Source organism: Pan troglodytes, chromosome X, assembly GCF_028858775.2.
Source record: "Pan troglodytes isolate AG18354 chromosome X, NHGRI_mPanTro3-v2.0_pri, whole genome shotgun sequence".
Lineage (NCBI taxonomy): Eukaryota > Metazoa > Chordata > Mammalia > Primates > Hominidae > Pan > Pan troglodytes.
The window spans coordinates 46,162,089-46,188,222 of NC_072421.2; the positions used below are offsets into that span (position 1 = coordinate 46,162,089).

At 38.0% G+C, this 26,134-nt stretch overlaps 2 non-coding genes and 1 pseudogene across 2 annotated transcripts; 1 reads left to right on the plus strand and 2 right to left on the minus strand.

Annotated features, from left to right (window-relative positions):
- Nucleotides 1–7,438: 7,438 nt before the first annotated feature.
- LOC473581 (mitochondrial fission factor-like) lies at nt 7,439–8,356 on the plus strand (annotated as a pseudogene).
- Nucleotides 8,357–22,676: 14,320 nt separating this feature from the next.
- MIR221 (microRNA mir-221) lies at nt 22,677–22,785 on the minus strand. Its single transcript, NR_035720.1, has one exon. It is a non-coding gene; the product is annotated as a microRNA mir-221 (primary transcript).
- Nucleotides 22,786–23,481: 696 nt separating this feature from the next.
- Nucleotides 23,482–23,593, minus strand: MIR222 (microRNA mir-222). The gene has a single exon (NR_106613.1). It is a non-coding gene; the product is annotated as a microRNA mir-222 (primary transcript).
- Nucleotides 23,594–26,134: the final 2,541 nt, after the last annotated feature.

Genomic DNA, 26,134 nt, shown 5'->3' on the forward strand with positions numbered 1-26,134 from the left:
AAATGTAGGTTATTTAGCTATTTATACCTTGATGAAACACTCTCACTTTCTTTTCCAACAGCTTTATTGAGATATAATTCACATATTATACAATTCACTCATTTAAAATGTACAATCCAATGGTTTTTAGTATGGCCACAGAGCTGTGCAACCATCACCATAATCATTTTTAGAACATTTTCATTATCTAATAAAGAAGCTCCATAACTATTAGTAGTCATTCCCCATTTCTCTTCACTCCCTTCTATCCTCTCCCCTCCAACACCTAACCCCAGGCAGTCACTTGTCTAGTTTCCATTTCTATATATTTGTCCATTCTGTACAATTTTTTTACTCCTCCTGTCTGTGATTGTATATCCTTTGACCAACAATTCCCCCTACCCAGCAATCACCCAAGCCCCTGGTAACCACCATTCTACTCTCCTCTTCTGTGAGATCAGCTTTATTTGATGCCACATATGAGTGAAATCATGCAGTATTTATCTTCCTGTGCTTGGCTTATTTTACTTACATTATGTCTTCCAGTTTCATTCATGTTGTCATAAAAGGCATGTGTGCATGTGTGTGTGTGTATATATATGTATAGACACATATATGTATCTACATATATGTGTCTATGCATATATGTGTACATATGTACATATACATATTTCACTCTTTTAATCCACTTATCTGTTGATGGGCACTTAGGGTGATTCCACGTCTTGGCTATTGTGAATAGTGGTAAACATGCGGTGGAGATGTCTTTTTGACATACTGATATTATTTACTTTAGATATATACCCAGTGGTGGGATTGCTGGATCATATGGTAGTTCTCTTTTTAGTATTTTGAGGAGCCTCAATGCTGTTTCTCATCAAGGCTGTACTAATTTACATTCACACCAACAGTGTGTAAGAGTTACCTTTTCTCCACATCCACACCAACACTTTTTGATAATAGTCTTTTTGATAATAGTCATTCTAACAGGTATGAAGCGATATCTCACTGTGGTTTTGATTTGCGTTTCACTAATGATTAGCAATGTTGAGCATTTTTTATATACCTGTTGGCCCCTTGTATATCTTCTTTACAGAGTGTCTATTCAGGTATTTTGCCAATCTTTAATAGTGTTATTTGTTGTCTTGCTTTTGAGTTGAGTTCCTTACATATTTTGGACATTAACGCCCGTAGTTTGTATAGTTTGCCAGTATCCTTTCCCATTCTGTAGGTTATATCTTCACGCTGCTGATTGTTTCTTTTGTTATGAAGAAGCTTTTTAGTTTAATATAGTTCCATTTGTCCAATTTTGCTTTTGTTGCCTGTGCTTTTGAGGTCTTATCCAGAAAATCATTGTCTATATCCATGTCATGAAGGATTTCCCCTGTTTATTTTAGTAGTTCCATAGTTTCAGGTTTTGCAGTTAAGTCTAATCCATTTCGTGTTTATTTCTTTACATTTTTTTCTTTTTTATTTCAACTCTTATTTTAGATACGGGGGTACATGTGCAGATTTGTTACATGGGAATATTGCGTGATGCTGAGGTGTGGAGTACGGATCCCATCACCCAGATAGTAAGCATAGTATCCAATAGATAGTTTTTAAACCCACCTCCTCCCTCCACCCTCTAATAGTCCACAGTGTTTATTGTTCCCACATTTATGTCCATGTGCGCTCAATGTTTAGCTCCCACTTATAAGTGACAAAATGCAATATTTGGTGTTCTGTTCCTGCATTAATTTGCTTAGGATTATGGCCTGCAGCTCTATGCATGTTGCTGTAATGAACATGATTTCATTCTTTTTTACGGCTGCATAGACCCCACAATCCTATTACTGTGTATATACCGCCCACCCAAAAAATCATTCTACCAAAAAGACACATGCACTCATGTGTTCATTATTGTACTATTCATTATAGCAAAGACATGGAATCAACCCAGGTGCCCATCAATGGTAGGCTGGATAAAGAAAATGTGGTACATATACACCATGAAATAATATGCAGCCATTTTGAGTTGATTTCTGCATATGATGAGAAATAAAGACCTAATAACATTGTTTTGCATGTGAATATCCAGTTTTCCCAACACATTTATTGAAAAGACTGTCCTTTCCCCAGTGTGTATTCTTGACACCTTTGTCAAATATTAGTTGGCTGTAAATGTGTAAATGTTTTCATGGGCTCTCTATTCTGGTTCGTTTGGTCAATGTGTCTATTTTTCATGCCAGTACCAAGCTGTTTTGGTTATTATAGCATTATAGTATATTTTGAAGTCAGGTAGTGTGATACCTCCAGTTTTGTTCTTTTTGTTCAAGATTGCTTTGGCTATTTGGGGTGTTTTGTGGTTCCATACAACAAAAGCCATACACGATCATTTCGAGAGATGCAGAAAAAGCATTTGACAAAATTCAACACCCTTTCACAAAAAAACTCTCAACCAATTAGGTAAAGAAGAAATGTACCTCAACATAATAATGACCTTATTTGACAAACCCATAGTGAACATCATATTGAACTGGAAAAAGTTGAAAGCTTTTCCTCCAAGATCTGGAACAAGATAAGGACTCCCATTTTCACCACTTCTATTCAATATAGTCCTGGAAGTCCTAACCAGAGCAATTAGGCCAGAGAAAGAAATAAAACGCATCCAAGTTGGAAAGGAGGAAGTGAAACTATTCCTGTTTGCAGATGACATGATCTTATAAATAGAAAACCCTAAAGACTCCACCAAAAAAAACTGTTACAACTAATGAATGAATTCAATAAAGTTGCAGAATACAAAATCAACATTAATAATATTAGATTAATAGATAGCATATATCTGAATATATAGAGAGAGAGCAGCCTATCTGAAAAAGAAATCAAGAAAACAATTCCATTTACAATAGCTACAAAAAAATGAAATACCTAGGAGTAAATTTAACCAAAAAGGTTAAATATTTCCACAATGAAAACTTTAAAACACTGATGAAAGAAATTGAAAAGTACACAAATAAATGGAAAGATATCCCATGCTCATTGATTGGAAGAATTAATATTGTTAACTAATTAATATTGTTAATATTGTTAAAATTGTCAAAATGTCTATACTAGCCAAAGCAGATTCAATGCAATCTTTATCAAAATAGTAAGGATATTCTTTACAGAAATAGAAAAAAATCACTTTGTTTCTAATTATGGATCTTTTTCTTATGAGACAGAGTTTCACTATGTGGCCCAGGCTGGAGTGCAGTGGTGTGATCTTGGCTAACTGCAGCCTCTGCCTCCCAGGTTCAAGCAATCCTCCCACCTCAGCCTCCCAAGTAGCTGGTATTACAGGCATTCACCACAGCGCCCAGCTAATTGTTGTATTTTTTAGTAGAGACAGGTTATTGCCACATTGGCCAGGCTGGTCCTGATATCAAGTGATCCCCCCATCTCAGCCTCCCAAAGTGCTGGGATTACAGGTGTGAGCCACAGTGTCTGGCTTTTAGGTCTTTTTGAACTCACTTATATTTGCCATTTAGATGCTAAAAAAAAAAAAAAGTTCTCCAAAAGTAGGCTGTACCAATCGCTGTAGCCCTTGTAGTACCTTCTATAAGACCACATGAAGATCTCCAGCACCTTATGACATTTTTTGAAGCTTCTATAACTAGACCAACCCATACTAAACAGAGTCCTACTGTGCTCCATTACATAAAACTAAAATGTATTCCTGGGAGAAAGACCATTTGGCAGGATGTTAAGTGTGAAGGCACACTCTTTAAAATTGAAAGTTTCTGCATCACTTACATGGGTCAATAATTGCTTAGGACTAAAAAAGTGTGATGTCACAGATAAAATTAATGGTTGCAAGAGCAATAAATGGCTTCTATACCAAGATTCCTCTGGACATCAACATTGCCATATTCCATCAACACCAAGTCACACATTTGGGAAATTGTTTTAAAATTTAATGCTAGATGATCCTTTGACCAAAAACAAGATCGGAGCCACCCCAGGAAGAAAAAAAAAGATATTGTATTAAAACTGTGCGTGGACTAATGGGGAAATAGGCTTTCCAGGACACTGAGAAGAAGGATACAGAGATTATCCAGGGACTTCTGGGCACTCACTCTGTTTTATCCTTTAAATAAGCATAAATCTTGCTGACACTGAGTTTAGCTAAAGAATCATTAGCCCATTTACCCTCTAGATTGTCTTTAATGTTCCAGAATATATCTAAATATTGTCTTCTAAGGGCAAACATTATCTGTGTAAATGCTTCCTCGATGGTACTGTGACATAGTCAAAAAATGAATTCCTCAGATCAAAAAAACAAAAGAAAAACCCAACTTTGCGTGTTAAATGTTAATGGAAGCTTCCAAGAGATGCTAGCACAGGCAGTGGAAAGGCAACTACCTTGTTTCCAAGAAGATTCTACATTCCTGCCTAAATAAACCAGGAGTTTAATCTAACCTAGGTGTGCATGTATGGTTTCTTCCTACAGCTGCACTGGATTCTGCAACTGTCATTTATAACATTATGTGGGTATCATGAATGAGGTTTAACACTTAAATATATGGCTACATTGAGGTGAAAGAGGGACGGCAGGAACAATGGGAGGAAACAAGTGCATTAGAAAACACATGAATATTATCATGAATTTAAGTTAAAAGGAGAGCACTGTTCTGAATAACAATGACCAACTGAACAAACACATTTACATCTGTCATAGAGTCACAAGAACAAAGAGAAGAGAGAGAAGTCAACGGTAATAAATTTATGGAAGCCAGAAAACAGATGGATAGATGGTAACTGACCTAAAAGGCTCAACTCAGCTGAATTCTAAGCCAGCAGCAGGAAAACCAGAAACAACCCAGTTTGCACCTCAGAACTTTTTCCTAACAGCTTAGGAATTGGTGTCAGCTGTAGAAATGCTGGTTAAAGTAAGGCTAAAAACAGGAGATTTCACTGAAAATCTGCTTAACAAGAATTGGGGTCCCAAAGTGCTTCCTCCACTCAAAGCAGTCGAGAATGATCCTACTTCATCCTAACAGGAGACTGAAGGTTTATTTCTTGAAGCGAATGCGGACAGTGGGTCTTTGGACTAAGGTACACCAGGCACAGTTGATTATAGAGAGGTGGACATTTGCCTATTAAATGTTGGCACAGTCAGCTTTCTCATCTCTTTCAGTTTCCCAAATGCTCATAAGCTATTGTAAAGGTCTTCATTTTGGAACCTGACCAATTGGGTGGGAGACGGGGGTTGGGGTGGTGGGGGGGAAGAGATATTGGCATTAGGGATTTTCTAATGAAATAGATCAGGCAAATCACATTATAGTGTCTCCCACAGTTGAAAAACCCTACTCATTTGTACAAAGCTGTATAATGTATTCAGACAGTCAAGGGTCATCAGATATGAGAAATATGAAACAAAGTGAACAAAACAACCAGAAAGAAAAGAAACAGGAAACAAACTTGGAGAGAGAAGAAAACTTTTAAAAGGATTACTTATATCTTCTGAGAGATAAGATATTGTATCCATGAAACTAGAACAATATGGTATGAGGAAAGAACATTCGGAATACACAAAAAGTTGAAGAGCTGTTGGCAATAATATAAAAATTCAATACGAGTTTGGAAAGCATCTCAGAAAATAGAGCAAAAAGTATAAAGAATTAAAAATGAAGGAAAAAATAAGAATCCATTCAGAAGATACTAATCTGAATAACCTGTGTTAATTAAAGTAACTAAAATCATTTGCTGAGCTATACTTATGAGTTCCTAAGCTTTACAAATTTTTTTTAAGTTTTAGTTGTTTTTCTGATTTATAATTTAGTTTTCTTGAAGTCATGATGAAATGTAGATAGTTTAAGAGGCAAACTATCTGTGGCCACAAACATAAGACGGAAAAACAGAAAGGAAGACATCAGCAACAAAACGATTTCCAGAATTTTCCCAAAAATTGAAAAACTTGAATTTCCAATTTGAAAGGGCTCATCACAAAGAAGGAAGATAGAGCCACATCAAGGCAGTTTTACATTGCTTAGGTCAAATAAAAGGTTTTTCTAAAGAGAAAGAGATGAAACAGCAACAGCAAAAACTCAGCTTTTATATAAAGGATAATGAATGATTGTGCTATTTTATTTTTCCACAGCAATGCCGGAAGCTAGAAAACAATAGAACAATGCGATCAAAATTCGAAGGAAGGCCAGGCAGGGTGACTCACGCCTGTAATCCCAGCACTTTGGAAGGCCAAGGCAGGTGGATCACCTGAGGTGAGGAGTTCAAGACCAGCCTGGCCAACAGAGTGAAACCCCGTCGCTACTAAAAAATTACAAAATTAGACAGGTGTGTTGGCTCATGCCTGTAATCCTAGCTACTCAGGAGGCTGAGGCAGGAGAATCGCTTGAACCCAGGAGGCAGAGGTTGCAGTGAGCCAAGAACATGCCACTGTACTCCAGCCTGGGAGACAGAGAAAGACTCTGTCTCGAAAAAAAAAAATATGTATATATATATTTTTTAAGACTATATATATATATTGTCTTAAAAATTTTACCTCCCATGCCCTCTTTCTGGGGAAACTACTAGAGTATGTGCTCACTAAGAAAGATGGTAAACCAAGGAAGAGGAAGATATAAGGCAACAGGGGAACCAAGTCAAGAAGGTGGCAAAAAAAAAAAATGCCCAATATGGTGGCAAAGGGAGATTATAGGATGACAGTGTTCAACAGGCCTAGGGAGCAAGCTGTCTATATTTAATCAGATCAGAGGTTTGTTGAGAGAGATTTCTCTTTAAAAAGACAAAACTGATGGAATATCTAATGTATTCAAATGTATTGAGGAAGGAATGAAGAAGAGTCTGGAAGCAAAAGTACGTGTAAATACATAGAAAACTAAGGAAACAAAAGAAACAAGAAAAGTATTTATTCCAGGGGAAACACAGTTATGCAGTAAAGAAAAAGTAGTCATAGTGAGTAGTGAGTAGAGGTGGAGAGAGGGATATCTAGATAGATAGATGATAGATAGATAGATAGATAGATAGATAGATAGATAGATAGATGGATGATAGATAGATAGATGATAGATAGATAGATAGATGATACATAGAGAGATGACACATTTTATGTAATCGCAATCTAAATTCCACCAAGTTGTTTCATAGAAGTTGGAAACCTTATTGTAAAATTTATATGAAAATATAAAATATCTAAAATAACCAAATGAGGCTCTCCTAGTCTGCCACCGGCCAACCTGACAGGTGCTTTGTCCTAGCTCTTTCCTGCATTTTGCTAATGGTCTCTGAGAGCACCCACCCTGGCAGCCCTCACTGGGAACTCTCTACAGACCCAGAGGAACAAAAGTGGCTCTAAACCCGGCACATGCACTTTGAATGAAATTAAAGCATTGAATATGAAGCACGGGAGCAGATAGTGCCAAATAGCAAGTAGTAGCTGGTACATATTTGGTGAGTAGGGAAGCACTTCCTTCTCTAGATGGAAGAAATTAGTCAATTTCAGTATGAAATGGAATACAATAAAGATATTAGTCAGCAAATGAGGGTCCCAGAAAAATTAAGTCAGCACCATCAAATGGTGACCTGGAACAAGAATTCCAAAAAGGAGTTCTAAATGCTAATGTGATGATGCAGGTTCTAGAGAGGATTGTTACAGCAGAGAACAACGGAGACATTCTGTTTTGAAGACCAGTGGATTTTGACTTTATTCAGTCAACTCCCTTTAAACCTCTGGCACTAAAACCACCGCTTCATGTACTTTAAGTGGAAGACCACCAGATTTTCAGGATTTAGAAAGACCTCCTTCAACCCTTCAAAATGAAGAAATCTGCATTTGGCAAGCTAAAAAGAGACTGCTCTTTGAGTGAAAATGTTGTTGGCCAAAATAGACGTTGATCAGGAGTGATTTCATCGTGACACCATCACCATAAGAAGCTGTCTTCCCAACATGTTACCCGAAAATAGAACTAATCTTTCCTCTGTTCATGGCATTCTGTCATTTATCCAGTCTTCTACTCATAGGGCTTACCAGCATATCGTGGATGAGATGGGTGAAAATCGCAGACCTGTGCAGTATGGCAGGTCTGCTGCTACCACTTCTAATCCGCATCGTGACAACATCAGGTATGGCACTTCAAACATAGATACAAGTGAAGGAACTTCGGATGACATGACTGTTGCAGATGCAGCTTCGTTAAGGCGACAGATAATCAAACTAAATAGACGCTTGCAACATCTAGAAGAGGAGAACAAAGAACGTGCCAAGAGAGAAATGGTCATGTATTCAATTACCATAGGATTGTGGCTGCTTAGTAGCTGGCTCTGGTTTCGCCGCTAGAGGTAACTTCAGCTCTTAAACATACTGCCTCAACAGCTAGAAATATAGAGAACTTGCAAACTTCTTTGTTTCTGTCTTTGCATTTTATGCCGTTATGTAGTCCATGCCCTGATGATGTGTTTCTTCCAGAGAGAAGGGGGGAAAGACCTATATTGTCAGAGGAAAGGTATATTCTGTCACTCAGCTGTATTCACTTTTAACCAGTTCTGCAGTAATACCTACTTAAAATTCTCCCTTTGCATGTTTTGTAAGTAGGCTCTAGTTTGTTGGGATTTTTTGAAAAGGAATTGATTTTTTGCCTCATCAGTCTGCACAACTAACTCTTTGAATGGGAGAAAGAGTGCATAGAGAATGGATTTAGAAAAGTATCTTTAAAAGAAAAACAATGTTTTATTCTGTTTTTCAAAGACTAATAGATTAAATGATTTTATTAATAGATGGTTTTGCACCTACATTTCAACATTAACACTTTTGAAGTCACGGTCTGGTGTCAGATTTAAGTAAATCAAACCACCTAATATTTCATGATCACCTTCATTAAGCACATGTACAGGTTAAATTAATTCATAACATTTCAGCAGTTTATCTAATATGTGTGCAATATGTGTGTTCTTATTTTCATTTCGGTCTTGCAGTTGGTTTTCTATAAAGCGCATATTTACTAAGCCCATGTGTGAATAATTTTTAAAACTACAGCATTAAGTACAAATGTAGTATATTTAATAAACTGTCAATCAAAAAATAAAACCGAATAAGGTTTGAAAAAGAAGAATAAAGTTGATGGACTTAAACTACTGACTTCAAGTCTTATTATAAAGCTTTAGTCTTTAGTAATCAAGATTGTGTGGTATTGGCATGAGGACAGACATACCTATCAATAGAATAGAAATAGACCCATGCATATATGGTTAATTTATTTTCTTAAAAGAGAGCAATGTAATTAAGTAGGAATAGGATAGTCTTTTCAGGAAATGGTGCTAAAAAAAATTAGAAATCTACATGGAAATAAAAAGAATTTCAACCCTTATTGTATACTATACACAAAAATTAATTAGAAGTACATCATAAACCTCAAATAAAAGCTAAAATTATGAATAATCTATAAGGAAACAAAAGATTTCCTTAATAAGATATAAAAAGCATGGTACTCTTAAAAGTAAAACAATTTAAAAATGTAGTATAGATACAAAATGGAATACAATTCAGCCTTTAAAAGAGGGAAATTGTGTCATTTTCAACAATATAGACAAACCTGGAGGACATTATGTTAAATGAAATAAGCAAGGCACAGAAAGACAAATACCACATGATCTCACTTATAAGTGAATCTAAAAGAGGTGAACTCACAGAAGTAGAGAGCAAAATGATGGTTACAAGAGGCTCAGAATGGGAGTGGATGAGAAAATGGAAGAAGCTTATCAAACTTTCAGTTAGACAGGAGGAATAAGCTTTAGTAATCTATTGTACAGAATGGTGACTATAATAAATAATAATATATTGCATATTTAAAAATAGCCACAATAGTAGATTTTAAATGTTTTCACCACAGAAAGGTAAGTATTTGAGGTGATAGGTTTGTTAATTAGCTTAATTTAATCATTCTATATTGTAAACATATACCAAAACACCACATTGAATCACATATATACAATTATTAGTCAATTAAAAATAAATTTTTTAAAAATCTAAAGAATTTTTTAAAAAGTAGATAAATTAGATGTCAAAAACTTCTCTTCTTTGAACAACATTAATATGTTTGGCTCCAAATCTCATCTCCAATTATAATCCCCATGTGTCAAGGGGGGGAACTAGTGGGAGGTGATTGGATCATGGGGGCGGTTTCCCCCAGGCTGTTCTTGTGATAGTGAGTGAGTTCTCATAAAATCTGATGCTTCAAAAGTGTTTGGCAGTTTCCCCTGTGCTCTTGCTCTCCTGCTGCCATGTAAAATGTGCCTTGCTTCCCCTTTGCCTTCTGCCATGATAGTAAGTTTCCTGCGTCCTCCGAAGCCATGTGGAACTGTGACTCAAACCTCTTTTGTTTATAAATTACCCAGTCTTGAGTAATATCTTTATAGCAGTGTGAAAATGGACTAATACGGAGAATTGGTACTGGCAGAGTCAGGTACTGCTATAAAGATAACCTGAAAATATGGAAGCAACTTTGGAGCTTGGTAACAGGCAGAGGTTGGAACAGTTTGGAGGGCTCGGAAGAAGACAGGAAGATGCGGGAAAGTTTGGAACTTCCTAGAGACTTGTTGAATGGTTTTGACCAAAATACTTATAGTGACAGGGACAATGAAGTCCAGACTGAGGTAGTCTCGGATAGAGATGAGAAACTTATTGGGAACTGAAGCAAAGGTCACTCTTGCTATGCTTTAGCAATGAGACTGGCAGCATTTTGCCCCTGCTCTAGAGATCTGTGGAACTTTGAACTTGAGAGAGATGATTTAGGGTATCTGGTGGAAGAAATTTCCAAGAAGCAAAGCATTCAATAGTTGAACTGGCTGATTCTGAAAACATTCAGTCATGTGCATTCATAAAGAGAGGGTTTGAAATTGGAACTTACATTTAAAAGGGAAGCAAAGAATAAAGGTTTGGAAAATTTGCAGCCTGACCATGTGTAGAAAAGAAAACGCATTTTCTGGGGAGGAATTCAAGCAGGCTGCAGAAATTTGCACAGGTGAAAGAAAGAGCCGAATGTTAATAGCCAAGACAATGGGGAAATTGTCTCCAGGGCATATCAGACTAGCAGCCCCTCTCATCACAGGCCCAGAGGCCTAGAAGAGAAAAATGGCTTTGTGGGCCAGGCCCAGGGCCTCCCCGCCACCACCACCCGCGCCCCGCCCCCGCCACCAGTGTGATATCTTGAGGAAGCACAGCGATCAAGGTCTCTCCGAATAAGATTACGACACAAAGCTGGAGAGTTGATATAACCCTGAGGTAGGACAGTAAAGGCATATTGCTGGCCTTGCCACCCAAAGGCAAATTGCTTCTTGTGGGCCTTATGGACAGGAATGGAGAAAAGGGCATTTTCCAAGGCAATGGCTACATACCAGGTACCAGGAAATGTGTTAATTTGCTCAAGCAATGAAACCACATCTGGTACAGCAGCTGCAATTGGAGTCACCACTGGGTTAAGCTTCGAAAATCCACTGTCTTTCTCGAAGATCCATCTGTCTTCTGCACAGGCCAAATAGGAGAGTTGAATGGGAGTGTGGTGGAAATCACCACCCCGGTGTCATTCAAGTCCTTGATGGTGGCACTAATCTCCGCAATCCCTCCAGGGATGTGATATTGTTTTTGATTTACTATTTTTCTAGGTAGAGGCAGCTCTAATGACTTCCATTTGGCCTTTCCCACCGTAATAGCCCTCACCCTACTATTCAGAGAGCCAGTGTGGGAATTCTGCAGCTGCACCGCTTTTGTTCATAAATTACCCAGTCTCAGGTAGTATCTTTATCGCAGTGTAAAAACAGACTAATACAAATACTGTTAAGAAAAAGAATAGGCGCCAGGCGTGGTGGCTTACGCCTGTAATCCCAGCACTCCGGGAGGCCAAGGCGGGCGGATCACGAGGTTAGGAGTTCCAGACCATCCTGGCTAACACAGTGAAACCCTGTCTCTACTAAAAATACAAAAAATTAGCCGGGCGTGGTGGTGGGCACCTGTAGTCCCAGCTACTCAGGAAGCTGAGGCAGGAGAATGGCATGAACCCAGGAGGCGGAGCTTGCAGTGAGCTGAGATCGGGCCACTGCACTCCAGCCTGGGCGACAGTGCGAGACTCCGTCTCAAAAAAAAAAAAAAAAGAAAAGAAAAAGAACAGGCATGCAACAGGCTGGGAGAAAATATTAGCAAAACACATGTCTAATAAAGGGTCTCTATGCAGAATATATAAAAACTCTTAAAACTGAATAATGAGAAGACAAACATTCCATCTAAAAACGGGCAAAAGATATGAAGAGATATTTAACCAAAAAAGGCATATGAATGGCAGATAAACACATGAAAGAAAGTCAACATCTTTAGTCATTGGGGAAGTGCAATTTGAAACCACAATGAGATACTACTCATAGCCACTAGTGCAGCTAAAATTAAGGACTGCCAATATCAAGGGTCAGCAAGAATGTTTGAACAAATGGCACACTCATAAATTGTAGGTGAGAACATAAAGTGGTACAATCACTTTGGAAAACAGTTTGGCAGTTTCTTATAAAATAAAAAATATACCTACCTGTGACTCATAAGTATTTTCCCAAGACAAAGGTAAATATATGACTATACAAAGATTTAATGTACATAAAAAGCTTTATTCTCAATAGTCAAAACTAAAAACAACCCAAATGTCCATTAAAAGATGAATAGATAAACAAATTGTGATATATCCATTTAATAGCATACTACCAAGCAGTAAGAAAGAACTACTGATTCATGAAACACAGATGAATCTGAGAAACATGCCAAGTGAAAGAAACCTGACTCGGCCAGGCATGGTGGCTCACGCCTATAATCCCAGCACTTTGAGAGGCCAAGGCAGGCAGATCATCTGAGGTCAGGAGTTCAAGACCAGCCTCACCAACATGGAGAAACCTTGTCTCTACTAAAAATACAAAATTAGCCAGGCGTGGTTGCACATGCCTGTAATCCCAGCTACTCAGGAGGCTGAGGCAGGAGAATCGCTTGAACTCCGGAGGCGGAGGTTGCGGTAAGCCAAGATCGTGCCATTGTACTCCAGCCTGGGCAACAAGAGCAAAACTCCATCTCAAAAAAAAAAAAGAAAAAAGAAAAAGAAAGAAGCCTGACTCATAAGGCTATATATATAATTCCATTTACATAAAACTCTAGAAAACGAGTTTACTATTTTTCCAGGTAGAGGCAGCTCTAATGACTTCCATTTGGCCTTTCCCACCATGATAGCCCTCATCCTACTGTTCAGAAAGCCAGTGTGGGAGTGTGTGCCTTGTGGGGGTGGAAGTGTGTGCCTTGTGAGGGTGAGTGTGTGCCTTGTGGGGGTGGGAGGGGTGTGGGAATTGACCTAAAAGAGACATGAGGGGGATTTTTAGGATAATAAAATGTTTTATATCTTGGTTGTGATGATTGCTAATGGGTATATATTTATCAAAACTTTTTGAATTATATACTTAAAATTGGTGCATTTTAATATATGTAAATTATACCTCAATAAAGTTGTTTTTAAAAAATCAGTGCAATTCACCACATTAACTAAACAAAGGAGACAAAAACCAGATGATCATCTCAGTAAATGCAGAAAAGGCATTTGATAAAATTCACTATCTACTCATGAAAAAAAATTTAAAACTCTCAAAAGAGAGGTAAACTGCCTTAAAAGGCCTATTTTTACAAAGAACCTAGGGCAAACGTCATACTTACTGGTGAAATGCTAAGTGTTGCCTTTGAGACTGAGAATAAGACAAAGATGCTCTCTATGCACTCCTCTATTCAACACTGCACTACATGCCCTAGCCAGTACAATTAGTAAACAAAGATAAATAAGAAGTATAAAGATTAGAAAGGAAGAAAGAAAACCTATTCATAGATATATTTGTGTACATAGTCAAAAATCTACAATTAACCTTAGAATTAACAAATAAGTTTAGCAAAGTTGCTGGATACAAAGTCAAAAAAACGAACTGCATTTTTATATACCAGGACAATTCATTACAAAGCGAAATTTTGAGATACCATGTATGGTAGCATCACAAAAGATCAGATACTTAGGAATGAATCTAATGTATGATGTGCAAAAGCTCCACACAGAAAACTTTAAAACATTTGAGAAATTAAAGACCTAAACCAGTAGAGAGATCCCAGTATTCACATATCAGAACACTCTATAAAGCATAAATATCAACTCCCTCCAAATTGATTAACTACGTTTGCAATTAAGATCCTAACATTTTTGGCAAAATTTACAATGGATTCTAAAATTTATAACACAAATGCAAAGAGCTAAAATATCCAAAGCAATATCAAAGAACAGCTCTAGTGGATATCAAAACTTATATAGCGGCCAGGCGTGGTGGCTCACACCTGTAATCCCAGCACTTTGGGAAGCCGAGGCAGGAGTATTACTTCAGGAGAGTTTGAGACCAGCCTGAGCAACATAGCAAGACCCCATCTCTACAAAAAAAAAGAAAAACTTAGCCAGGCATGATGGTGTGCACCTGTAGTCCCAGCTACTTGGGAGGCCGAGGCAGGAGGATTACTTGAGCCCAGGAGGTCAAGAATGTACTCCAGCCTAGGTGACAGAGTGAGACCCTGTCTCTAAAAACATTTTTTTAACCTATACAGCTATGGTAATAAAGTCAAAGTATTATTGGTACAAGAATATTCAAATGGACCAATAGAATACATATCCCAGAAGTAGACACAGACATCTATAGGCATTTGATGTATTTGTGAAAGTTGCACAGAGCCGTGGGGAACGTTTTCAACAAATGAAGTTGAATAACTTGTAAATCCCTATACTAAAAAACAAAATTTGACATCTAACACACCCAATTTATAAAATTCAGTTCCAGGAGAATTGTGTATTTAAATGTGAAATGTGAAAGGCAAAACAATAAAACTTTTGGAATAGGAAAAGATTTTAACAGGACATACAAAAAATAACACTTACTAAAGAAAATATTGATTGATTAGATTACATTAAAATTAAGAATTTTTGGTCATTGAAACCATTGAGAAAACGAAAGGGAAATCATAGAGTAAAAGATATTTGCAATAAAATAACAAAAGGCTTACATCCAGAATATATGAAGAATTCTTACAAGTCAACAAATAATCTGCCTGAACATAAAAATGAACAAGAGAGTTGAAAACTTCATTAACAAGCAATACTAAGCTATAATTTTAGAATTCAGAGTGATAGTTACCTTTGGGGAGCAGGGAAAGATACTGACTGGGAGGATACAGAGGAGTTGAGTTTCTGAGATACTTGGAATATTCCATTTGTTGATTTGGGTGGCAATTACACAACTCTATTTAGTGAGTTGTTTATTTATTTTACGTGCATTTCCCCATATGCATGCTATACTTCACAGTTTTAAAAGTTAAAATGGAAAAAATATATCAACAGGAAAGTTACAGAAAACCTCCAAAGCTCAAATGCATACAAAAAGATGTTCATAATCATTAGCAACCAGAGAAATGCAAATTAAAACAATAAGATATCACATCTTTTAGACTGGCAGAAATAGCTTCATCATATCGGTTATGGGCAGGGATGTACCAAGGAAACCTCATTCACTAACACTGGGAACATGGACTGATCAGGCCATTCTGTGTGTGTGTGTGTGTGTGTGTGTGTGTGTGTGTGTGTGTGTCCTATGACCCAACAACTCCATTCCTCATTATACATTCCAAATAATTTCCTACAGAGACCCATAAGGAGACATGCATTATTAGAATGTTCAGTACAATGTTATTTGTGGTGGCCAGGAATTGGTTCCCACGTGGGGTCTATCACTGGAAATGGCATAGGTAAAATGTGGTAGTTGCACTCCAAGGAGTATCATGCAGAATTAAAAATAACAGATTAGAAACAAGAATGGACCTTAAAAACAGTGCTGAATTTTAAAAGTAAGAAATGGAATGAGATACAACACAATGCCACTCGTGTAAACTAAAAATACTTGGACACCAAAACAAGGTACATTTTTCAAGAACACATAGAAACTACATGATACACATTAAATATATTTGACTATGTGTGGGGAGTAAGGGAAAATGGGAGTATAGAATGGTGATAAAATGAAATTTTTTTATAAACAAGAAAGAAAACTATGAATAGTCACAATCACACACCAAAGAAACTGATCACTGAATTTAACATCACCAGTAGCAGGACAAATCGATGTAATGTGTATCCTAATATGATGCACTTAAGGACACAACTGTACTTACGTGTTATTCTTGCCAAACGTGTATAACCTGACTTTAAGCAGAAGGAATTACCAGAAACCCAAACTGAGGAACACTCTACAAAATAACTGGCCTGTACTTTTCCAAAGTGCCAAAGTCATGAAAGACAAAGGAAAGCTGAGAAACTGTTTCAGGTTAAAGGAGACTAGAGATATAAAAACTAAACGTGGGATCTTAGATTGGATCCTAAACTAGAAACAGAACAACAGAGAGACAAGTGGTGAAATCTGAACACAGTGTGTAGGTTATAGTATTATATTGATGTTAATTTTTTGATTTTGATAATTGTAGGTACATAAGATATTGTCATCTGGGGAATCGAAGGTGTGTGGATACTCTCAATTTTTTTATTATTAGATATAATTCACATATTTTGAAATTCACCCATTTAAAGTGTACAATTCAGTGATTTTTAGTATATTCACAAAGCTTTGCAACCATCACCAGAACATTAATTTCATAATATTTTCATCACCCCAAAGAGAAATGTTGTATCCATTAGCACTCATTCCCCACTCCTTCCTACCCCCAAGCCCCGGCAACTACTTATCTACTGTCTCTATAGAATTGCCTATTCTGGATATTTCATATCAATGGAAATACATAATATGTGGCTTTTTGTATCTGGCTTCATTCACTTAGCATAATATTTTTGAGGTTCACCCATGTTGTAGCATGAATCAGTACTTCATTCCTTTTAAGGCTGTGTAATATTGCATTGTGTGGATATAACACATTTTATCATTCATCTGTTGATGGACATTTCCGCCTTACAGTTACTGTGAATAAGAATAGTGCTACTATGAACATGCATGCACATGTTTTTGAGTACCTGTTTTCAATTCTTTTGGGTATACACATAGGAGTGAAATTTCTTAATCATATGGTAATGCTATTTAAGTATTTGAGGAACTGCCAAACTTTTCCAAAGCAGCTGTACCATTTTAAACTCCCACCAGCGCTGCCTTCATATTATTTTTGCAACTATGTTGAAGTTTGAAATTATTTCAAAATGAAAAGTTTTAAAAAAAAAGAATATAGTCAGGTTGTTGTGCCTCTTCTAGTAAGAGCCAACAAACCAATGTCCATTGCTTCAGGGTCTTACAGAATGAGAGAAAAAAAGTTGAGAAAAAGTGAGAAAACAAGCCCCTGGTTGTTTGCACCTTTCCATCTTGTTTTCATGCTTAACACTTTGACATCAAATGTGCAGGTTTCTTCCCCCACACCAACCAATTCTCTGACACTAGCTGAGTGCCCTACAATTTAATTCTGGCACCATCTAACTGGAATTAGTGTCAGACGGTGCAAGTTAAGGACTCACAAGACTGCCCCCACTTCAAATGTCAATTCCAAGTTCTGAACCACTTGTATTTCTGACTGGCTATTAATCAGGGGTTCCCACTGCTCCCTCCTTGTGTTAGATAATTTGCAAGAACAGCGCACAGAACTCAGAAAAAACGTTTACTTAATATTAATGGTTTATTATAACGGGTACAAGTCAGGAACAGCCAAATGGAAAAGATATATAGGGCAAAGTATGTGGGAAAGGATGAGGGGCTTCCATGCAGCCTCCTGGAATGCCATCCCCTTAATATCTCCATGTGTTCACCAACCCAGAAGCCATCAGAACTCTGTAATTCTGGGGGTTATATGGAAGTTTTATTACATACACAATTGATTACATCATTGGCCATTGGTAACTGCTGTGATCTGATTGCATCCCCCCAAATTTGTATATTGAAACTTAATCTCCAATGTAATAACATTAAGAGGTGGGGTTTTAGGCAGTGATTAAGTCATAATGGCAGAGTCCTCATGGATGGGATTATGGCACTTATAAAAGCACTTGAGGGAGTGGGGTCTTCTCTTCTGCTCTTCTGCCATGTAAGGATAGTTCATCTCTTTTGCCCTTCCACCTTCCATCATGTTAGGACACAGCAAGAAGGTCCTCACCAGATACCAAATGTTGGTGCCTTGATCTTGGACTTCCCAACCTCAAGAACTGTGAGAAAAATAAATTTCTGTTCTTTATGAATGACCCAGTCTCAGGTACTTTTATATAGCAGGACAAATGGACTAAAACAGAAACTAGTACTAGAAAATTGGGGTGTTGCTATAACAAATATCTAAAAATGTGGACACAGCTTTGGAACAGGATAGTGGATAGAGGCTGGAAGATTTTGAAGGTGCAGGCTAGAAAAAGCATACATTGCCATGAACAGAGCATTAAGGATGATTCTGGTGAGGGCTCAGAAGAGGAAAGCTGTAGAGAGATGCTTTTTTTGAGAGTACCTAAGTTATCATGATCAGAATGCTGACAGATGTATGCATAGTAAAGGCCATTGTGAGGAAGTATTATATAGAAATGAGGAGTGTCTTATTGGAAACCAGAGGAAAAGTCATCCTTGTTGCAAAATGACAAAGAACGTGGCAGAATTTTGCCCACCTCCTAGAACTTTATGGAAGGCAGAATTTAAGAGTGATGAACTAGGATATTTGGCAGAAGAAATCTTTGAGCAAGGTGTTCAGGGTACTGCATGGCTTCTCTTAACTGCTTATAGTAAAATGCAAGAGAGAAATATAGTGAAGATGGAATTTAAACTCAGAGGAGTGGCCAGGCATGGTGGCTCATGCCTGTAATTCCAGCACTTTGTGAGGCCAAGGGTGGGTGGATCTATTGAGCTCAGGAGTTCGAGACCAGCCTGGGCAACATGGTGAAACCCTGTCTCTACCAAAAATTAAAAAAATTAGCCAGCTGTGGTGGCACATGCCTGTACTCCCAGCTACTCGGGAAGCTGAGGTGGGAGGATCACTTAAGCCTGGGTGGTCAAGGCTGCAGAGGGCTAAAATCTCACCACTGCACTCCAGCCTGGGCAACAGAGCAAGAACCTGTCTCAAATAATAATAAATAATAAAATCAAAGGGGAAGCAGAATTTAAAGATTTGGAACATTCTCAGCCTGGCCAAGTGCAAAAGCATTTGGAAGAAAACACCAGGGGTGTGAAGAAGTGACCATTTGCAAGGAGATTAGTACGGATAGAAGAAAGTCATATACTGTTCATCAAGACAATGAAAAGTGACCCTGAACACGGTGAAACCCCATCTCTACTAAAAATACAAAAATTAGCTGGGTGGTGGTGCACACCTGTAATCCCAGCTGCTGGGGAGGGTGAGGTGGGAGAACCACTTGAACCTGGGAGGTGGAGGTTGCAGTGAGCTGAGATCGTCCCGCTGCACTCCAGCCTGGGTGACAGAGTGAGACTTTGTCTCAAAACAAAACGAAACAAAACAAAACAAAAAACACCCTGAAGGCATATCAGAGACTATTGGTGCTGCCTTTCTCATGACAAGCCCGGAGTGCCAAGGCCTGGGGCACATAACTAAAACTAGGGGCTTAGGGTAACCGAAGAACCTCTGCGTTCACTGCCCAGTGATGCCTCATCTCTGCTCCATTTACTCCAGTGTAGCACTCCTCACCCACCTCAGCTGTGGTTATGCCTAGGTGTGGCTAGTGCCCCCAGTGTCCACATTATAACTCTGCAGACACACAGAGCGCAAGAGCTGTGGAGGAATGACTAATTCCACGTAGGTTTCAATGGATGACTTGGAGAGCCTCAGGACCAACACAGAGAACTGAGACAGGGATAGTGCCACCAGACTCCCCAGTGGGACAATGCCCAGTGTAGCCATAAGATTGGGACTGCCTCTGAGACTCCAGTACTGCAGAGCCACTGGAGTGTGATCCTAGCCTGGGAGAGCTGCAGACACCCAACTCCAACTTGCGAGGTGCTGTATAGAATATGCCCAAAAAAACCATGGGGCTGGGGCCCCCTATGGCCTTGGGGGCTTAACCTCCACTCTAGTGTGTCTAGATTATTCTCAAGCCTTAAGATTTAATGTTGTTTACCTTGTTGGTTTTAGCACTTACTTAGGACCTGTTATTCCTTCTTTCTTTCCTATTGCTTTGTTTTGGAATGGAAATGTCTATCCTATGGTTGTTCCACCATTGTATTTTGGAAGTATATAACTTGTTTGACCTTATAGGTTCACAGCACAAAAGCAATTTGTCTCAGAATGAACCTTACCTTCAGTCTCACTCATATCTGATTTACATGAGATTCTAGACTTTTGAGTTGATGCTGGAACAAGTTAAGATCTTTGGGGCTACTGAGATGGAATGAATGTATTTCATACGTAAGAACATAAATTTGGGGGGCCAGGAGCCAGACACTATGGTCTGATTGTGTCCTCCAAAGTTCATATGTTGAACCTTAGTCATCAGTGTGATAGTACTAAGAGGTACAGGCTTTAAGAGGTGATTAGGTTACAAGGGAAGAGGCCTCACTGATGGGATTAGGCTCTTTAAAAGGGGCTTGACGGAGTGTGTTCTTTCTCTTCTCCTATGTGAAGACACAGCATTCATCTTCTTTTTGCCCGCTCATCATCATATGAAGAAGCAGTAAGAAGGCCCTCACCCAACACTGAGTGCCAAGGCCTTGGCCTTGGACTTCCCAGCATCTAGGACTGTAAGAAAATAAATTACTGTTCATTATAAATTACCCAGTCTCGGGTACTTTGTTATACCAGCATTAATGGACTAAGACAGTGATCAACTCAGTTGTCAGAGGTCAGGGGTGGGATTGAATGTTGAAAGCTCCAACCCTCTAATCATACCTTGGTCTTTCTGACAACCAGCCTTCATCTTGAAGCTAACTTGCCACCACCTCTACTCCCCGCTAAGCCAAGTCATCTCATTATCTTGTTCGCATACAGAAAGACACTCATCACTCCAGAGAGTCCAAGGATCTTAGAAGCTCTTGTGTCAGGAACAGGGGACTAAGACCAAATACTTTAACAAAAGATGCTATCACCTCTATTAGTTAGAAAATTATGACAGTTTTAGGAGCTCTGTTCCAGGAACTGAGGGTGAAGACCAAATATGTCTTTTTCTTATTATATTATCACAACATTAAATCTTGCTTTGAGGATCAACCCAATACTTGTACCTGAGAGGGAAATGTAAACTTATCAATGGAATTAGGGAGTTCTTCACACCTGGCACCACTGTCAACACCTTCTCATTTAATGATAGGCAAAGGGACTCAAAGAACATCAGAAGTAGGGAGTGGAGGACTGGGCATGGTGGTTCAAGCACTTTTGGAGGCTGAGGCGAGAGGATCACTTGAGCCCAAGAGTTCTGTACCAGTGCACTCCAGCCTGAATGACAGAAAGAGAACTCATCTCTTTAAAAAAAAAAAAAAAAAAAGTATAAGTGGACATGGGAGAAGAGAAACTGTCCCTTTGGTAATTATGATTTATTAAACATAACCATGTTGCACAGAGCCACTTATTTCTCTTAAAAGCCTGTCAAACATCTCAAGTGGAATTACTTTCTCTTCCCGGGTCACAAAAGCCAGTGGCTCAGGTACAGAATAGATAATAGAACTGATTGGTGAGTAGGAAGCCAAAAGACACACACAGAGAACAGTACAATCTTTTAAAAGCTCCAAGTCATTAGCTTTATTTTTACTGAATTCAGCATGGGATGACAAAAATGCATTATATCACTACCATCCATTATTACATGTAGACATTTATCCTTGTATTCTTTATATGTCCATTTTCTACATTAAATCTGTTAATCAATACTAATTTAAATTACATGATTTCCTACTAAAAATATGCAGTTCATATAAGCAAGGGCAAATAAATCCTCCTTAAAACATTTTATTCCTTTATAATTGAGAACTTAACAGTCTTAATGGCTAGTTCTTAAAAAATGTTTATAGGATTAAGTTTATTTAAGAGAGCAGACAAACAAAACATATTGTAAAACTAGTATTTTCCAGAAGCAATTTCCATTCTCTTCCTTTCTTCCTGCAAACTGGTGTTTTATCTTTACGAGTTCTCTGTCATTCCATAAGAAAGCTGAACAGTGCTTAAAACATCCAGTTTGCTTGAATTCCTGAGTGATTCAGATTCCAGTGAGATTGAGGGTCATTCATAACAGTTACAAGGCTGGTGTGGTAAAGGGAGAACAAAAATAAACTGGGTTTCTGCAGGTAAGTGAGAAGACAAAATGAAGAGGAATAAGGTTGTAAGGCAGTATGATTAGGCTTGTGGGTGCTATGCCTTCTGATAATAATTATGAACAGAAATAGAAGCCAAAAAGTAAACAACATGTAAGTTGTCAATCTTTGACAGTTGAGGCAGGGAGAAGGAAGGAAGGATGACATTACACCTTATCTCTGGTTTACTAGGCTGGTGTGTGAGACCATTTGGGTGAAATCGTATCGAAATCATTCATTGCTGAGGTGATCAGCTTTCTTGCGGTCCTTTCTCTGCACTCTATTCAATGATAAACTCCACTGGTTTATACCTCCTGGAAAACAGTTATTCAGAAACATTATAGGGGTAGCATTGGTGAGACAGCCAATGGAGAACATGTTTCCAGGTAGCCTGAAACCCAGCAGACAATGTAGCTGTTGCCTAACGAACACAGAAATCTACATTGTATGCCAGGTTCATGCCCCAGACCTGGATGTTCAGCTTGCAAGTAATTCTCACATACTATTTCAACACAACTGCCTACTGCATTCAAGATTTCAAAATTGGCATTTGTCTTTTCTACCACAAGGAAAAGAAAACCAACAGTCAGAAATGCTGGGACTTACCTACTACCAACAAAATTTCCTTAAACCATCATATCATCAAGTTGTCATCATTTAATCATGACATCATGTTGAAAATGCCATCTAAAAGTCAAGAGATGAAAAAGCTGGATGGAAGGAAGGTCGGATAGATAAACTGGTAGGTACGCGGGCAGGTGGGTGGATGGATGGATGGATGGGTGGATGGATAAATGGGTGGATGGGTAGGGGTAGATAGGTAGGTAGGTAGATAGATGAATAGATTGATCTATCCAAATGATACCTTTCATAGGGGGGAAAGAGAAAAAAAGAGGTAAAACAAAAACAGGTAAGAGGTAAAACATGGATAAATATCCAGATTCCTCCCCCTTGCAGTATTGAAAGCAAATAGACCTCATCATTCATAAAACCTTGAAGGTTCCCAAGCCCCAGCTGATAATGTTGGACTTAACACCCTAGAACTTGACTCTCTCCTCTCTCTCTGTCTCTCTCTCTGTGTGTGTGTGTGTGAGTGTGTGTGTGTGTGTGTAATTCAAGGTAAAGTTTTCATTATTAAAGACTGCCCAATAATCTCTCTCAGGACACTGAAGCAGAAGCTAGAAGATGCCATCAGAGACCCAGTAGCCAGATGTAGCTGCTGATTACGAAAGACAGGATCTACACTGGCTACTGAGCCATTGAGGGTACCTACACCTTCCAGCAGCTGGGTGATCCTTTGCCTTCTGGGGAGGGGCTCTGTGGAAGAAAAAAGAAGATATCAGATTTCAATTGCACATTTTCTTTGGATCATGAATTGACATTTTGACAATATTCCCATGTACGTAATTTTAAACAACCTCTGGATTTATTTACTTATCCAACAGATACTGACTGAGTGACATTAAATAAAGTGCCACATATTTTCTTAGGTGCTGGAGATCCAGCAGCAAACAAAAAAAGTGGAAAATCTCTATACTTCTACAGCATACATGATTCCTTGTGACAAAATCTACAATCAATTATTTGGTATGTTTTGCAGTAAAATGGAAATATACACAAGAGAAAAACAAACAAGCAAACAAAAAACCAATCTACCATTTTATTGTGGCTTGGAGCATTTTTGTTGCTTCCTGTCACTTTAACTTGGGTAATCTAGCAATGATGCACATATGTAAAGTAAATTGCAGTTAAAAAATTCTTTCCTGTTACGAACTGAGGATAATACAGTTATTTTACCAAATATCTCAAACACCAAAGAAAATTACAGAAAATGCATATTATAATAAATATTCAAAGCAGGTGCTCACTAGTATGTCAGTTCCAAGCTTTCCTCCCATGATACAATGCAGGTAACAAAATAAGTCACAGGATTGGTGTTCTCTTTACTATTCATTTATCCACCCCAGAAATACTTACTGAGTACCTTCAATAAGTACCTTTCAGTACCTTACTGAAATACTTCTGCGTACTTTATTCCAGGCACTGGGAATGCAACACTGAACAAAATCCTTGCACTCACGGAAGTTTAAGTCTAAGATTTAAGGAAAGGGTAGAAAAAGACTGAAAAAAACCTCCATAGATATGGACGGTCATTTCATAGAGTAATGAAACAGTTAAGAGGAATGCTATTTTCGATAAGGTGGCTAGGAAAAGCCTCACTGAGGGCCTGGCATTTGAGTGGATTCCTGAAGTAGGAGGAGAAGAATCATGTACATACCTGGGGTGGGAAAGGACACCACAGGGAGAGGCAAGAGTCAGAACAAAAAGCACTGGAACAGGAAAAAGCCTGGTATCTTGGACAAGGTGTTCTTTTATTAGCACATGACCACATGGCCAATTATTGTTTCCTACTTTTAGGATTATTCTAGAAGGTAAATGACTATGCAACTTTTCTCCAAGTACACGTCTTTGAATCCTACTTTGCTATGAATTTAAAATGCTTCAGCTATCACTTAGAAAAGATTTAATAAAGCTACTGTCAATTGGAAACTAGTACCATTTGATCGGACATGCAGCTATACCACAGTATGACACACACATATTTATCACCAAGAGAAAAGTGGCTTTTTAAAAATGTGTTAGCTATAAGAAAAGATAACCAGCTTTCTGGGAGCTCTAAATATATACATATCTAGGGAATGATTTAACTATTTAATCACAGATGTCTAATTTTAAGAGGCAACTCACTTGCCAAATTGTAATAATAGTGCTTCACCAGTGTGGTTAGCTCTTGGTGGGGGAGGATAAGGGTGGAATTTACAAGGTGAAGCAGGGGTTTTTTTGATTGCTTGCTTTTTTTTCTCTTTAAATAAGTTAAGGCCAATCCCATCTATGAAGTATATTTTGGCACTGCCTACAAACCAGAGCATACATACTGAAGTGGGGGAAAAGACCGTTTATATAGGTTTGGCTAAGTCTTACCCTCAATGTAAAATAAAGCATTTGTAGAACACACAAACTTAACATTTCATAAACCACTAAAACTAACTGTTCATAACTCTACTTTTATGAATAAGACTAACAATTAAAGTGAGGCAAGGGTTTAGTGTGGTCACTTTCAATGCCAAAATACAAAAGATTATCTTTTATAAATCTTTACATTTAGATGAGAAAAGGTAAATTTTTAATTCTCAAAGGTATCTATTCTCCACATCTTAGTACTAAAGTTAAGGTGGTCTTTTGCCCCTTGTTTTAAATTTAATCTAGGTAATACAAATAGGAAAATCTGTAAATAAAATTGTATTAAAGGTTATTCTGTAAATTAGTGTCAACCACTAAACAATACTATACAGTTTTAAGTTTATTAAAAACACAAAGAATAGAATATGTAGAATATATAACACCATAGAATATTAACCAATAATGCATTTTCAGTTTAAAAATAAAAGGAAAAGAAAAGAAATAGGTTCAAACTAGAAATGTTGAGTTATATAATTCTGTTATCTAACAATTAAGATGACAACTAAGCCCCAAGGGTAGTGATAGGACTGTAACCAAGGTACTTCTGCTCAAGTCCTAGTCACACTGCAAACAAACAAAACAAAAATAATAATAAACAAAAACTCCCATACATTCTGGCTAAAGACCATTTATTTGAGGTATGAGAAAGAGTTTAAAGGGAGGGAAAGACTATTAAAAGTTAAGCCTGCCACCTGCTGTTGGAAGGCCTGCTTTGAACTGGGATAAAGACCATTTCTTGAAATGTTAACCTAGAATTTGAAGAGCTTACACTCCACACGGTTAGAACAGGGGCAACCTATACACCAAA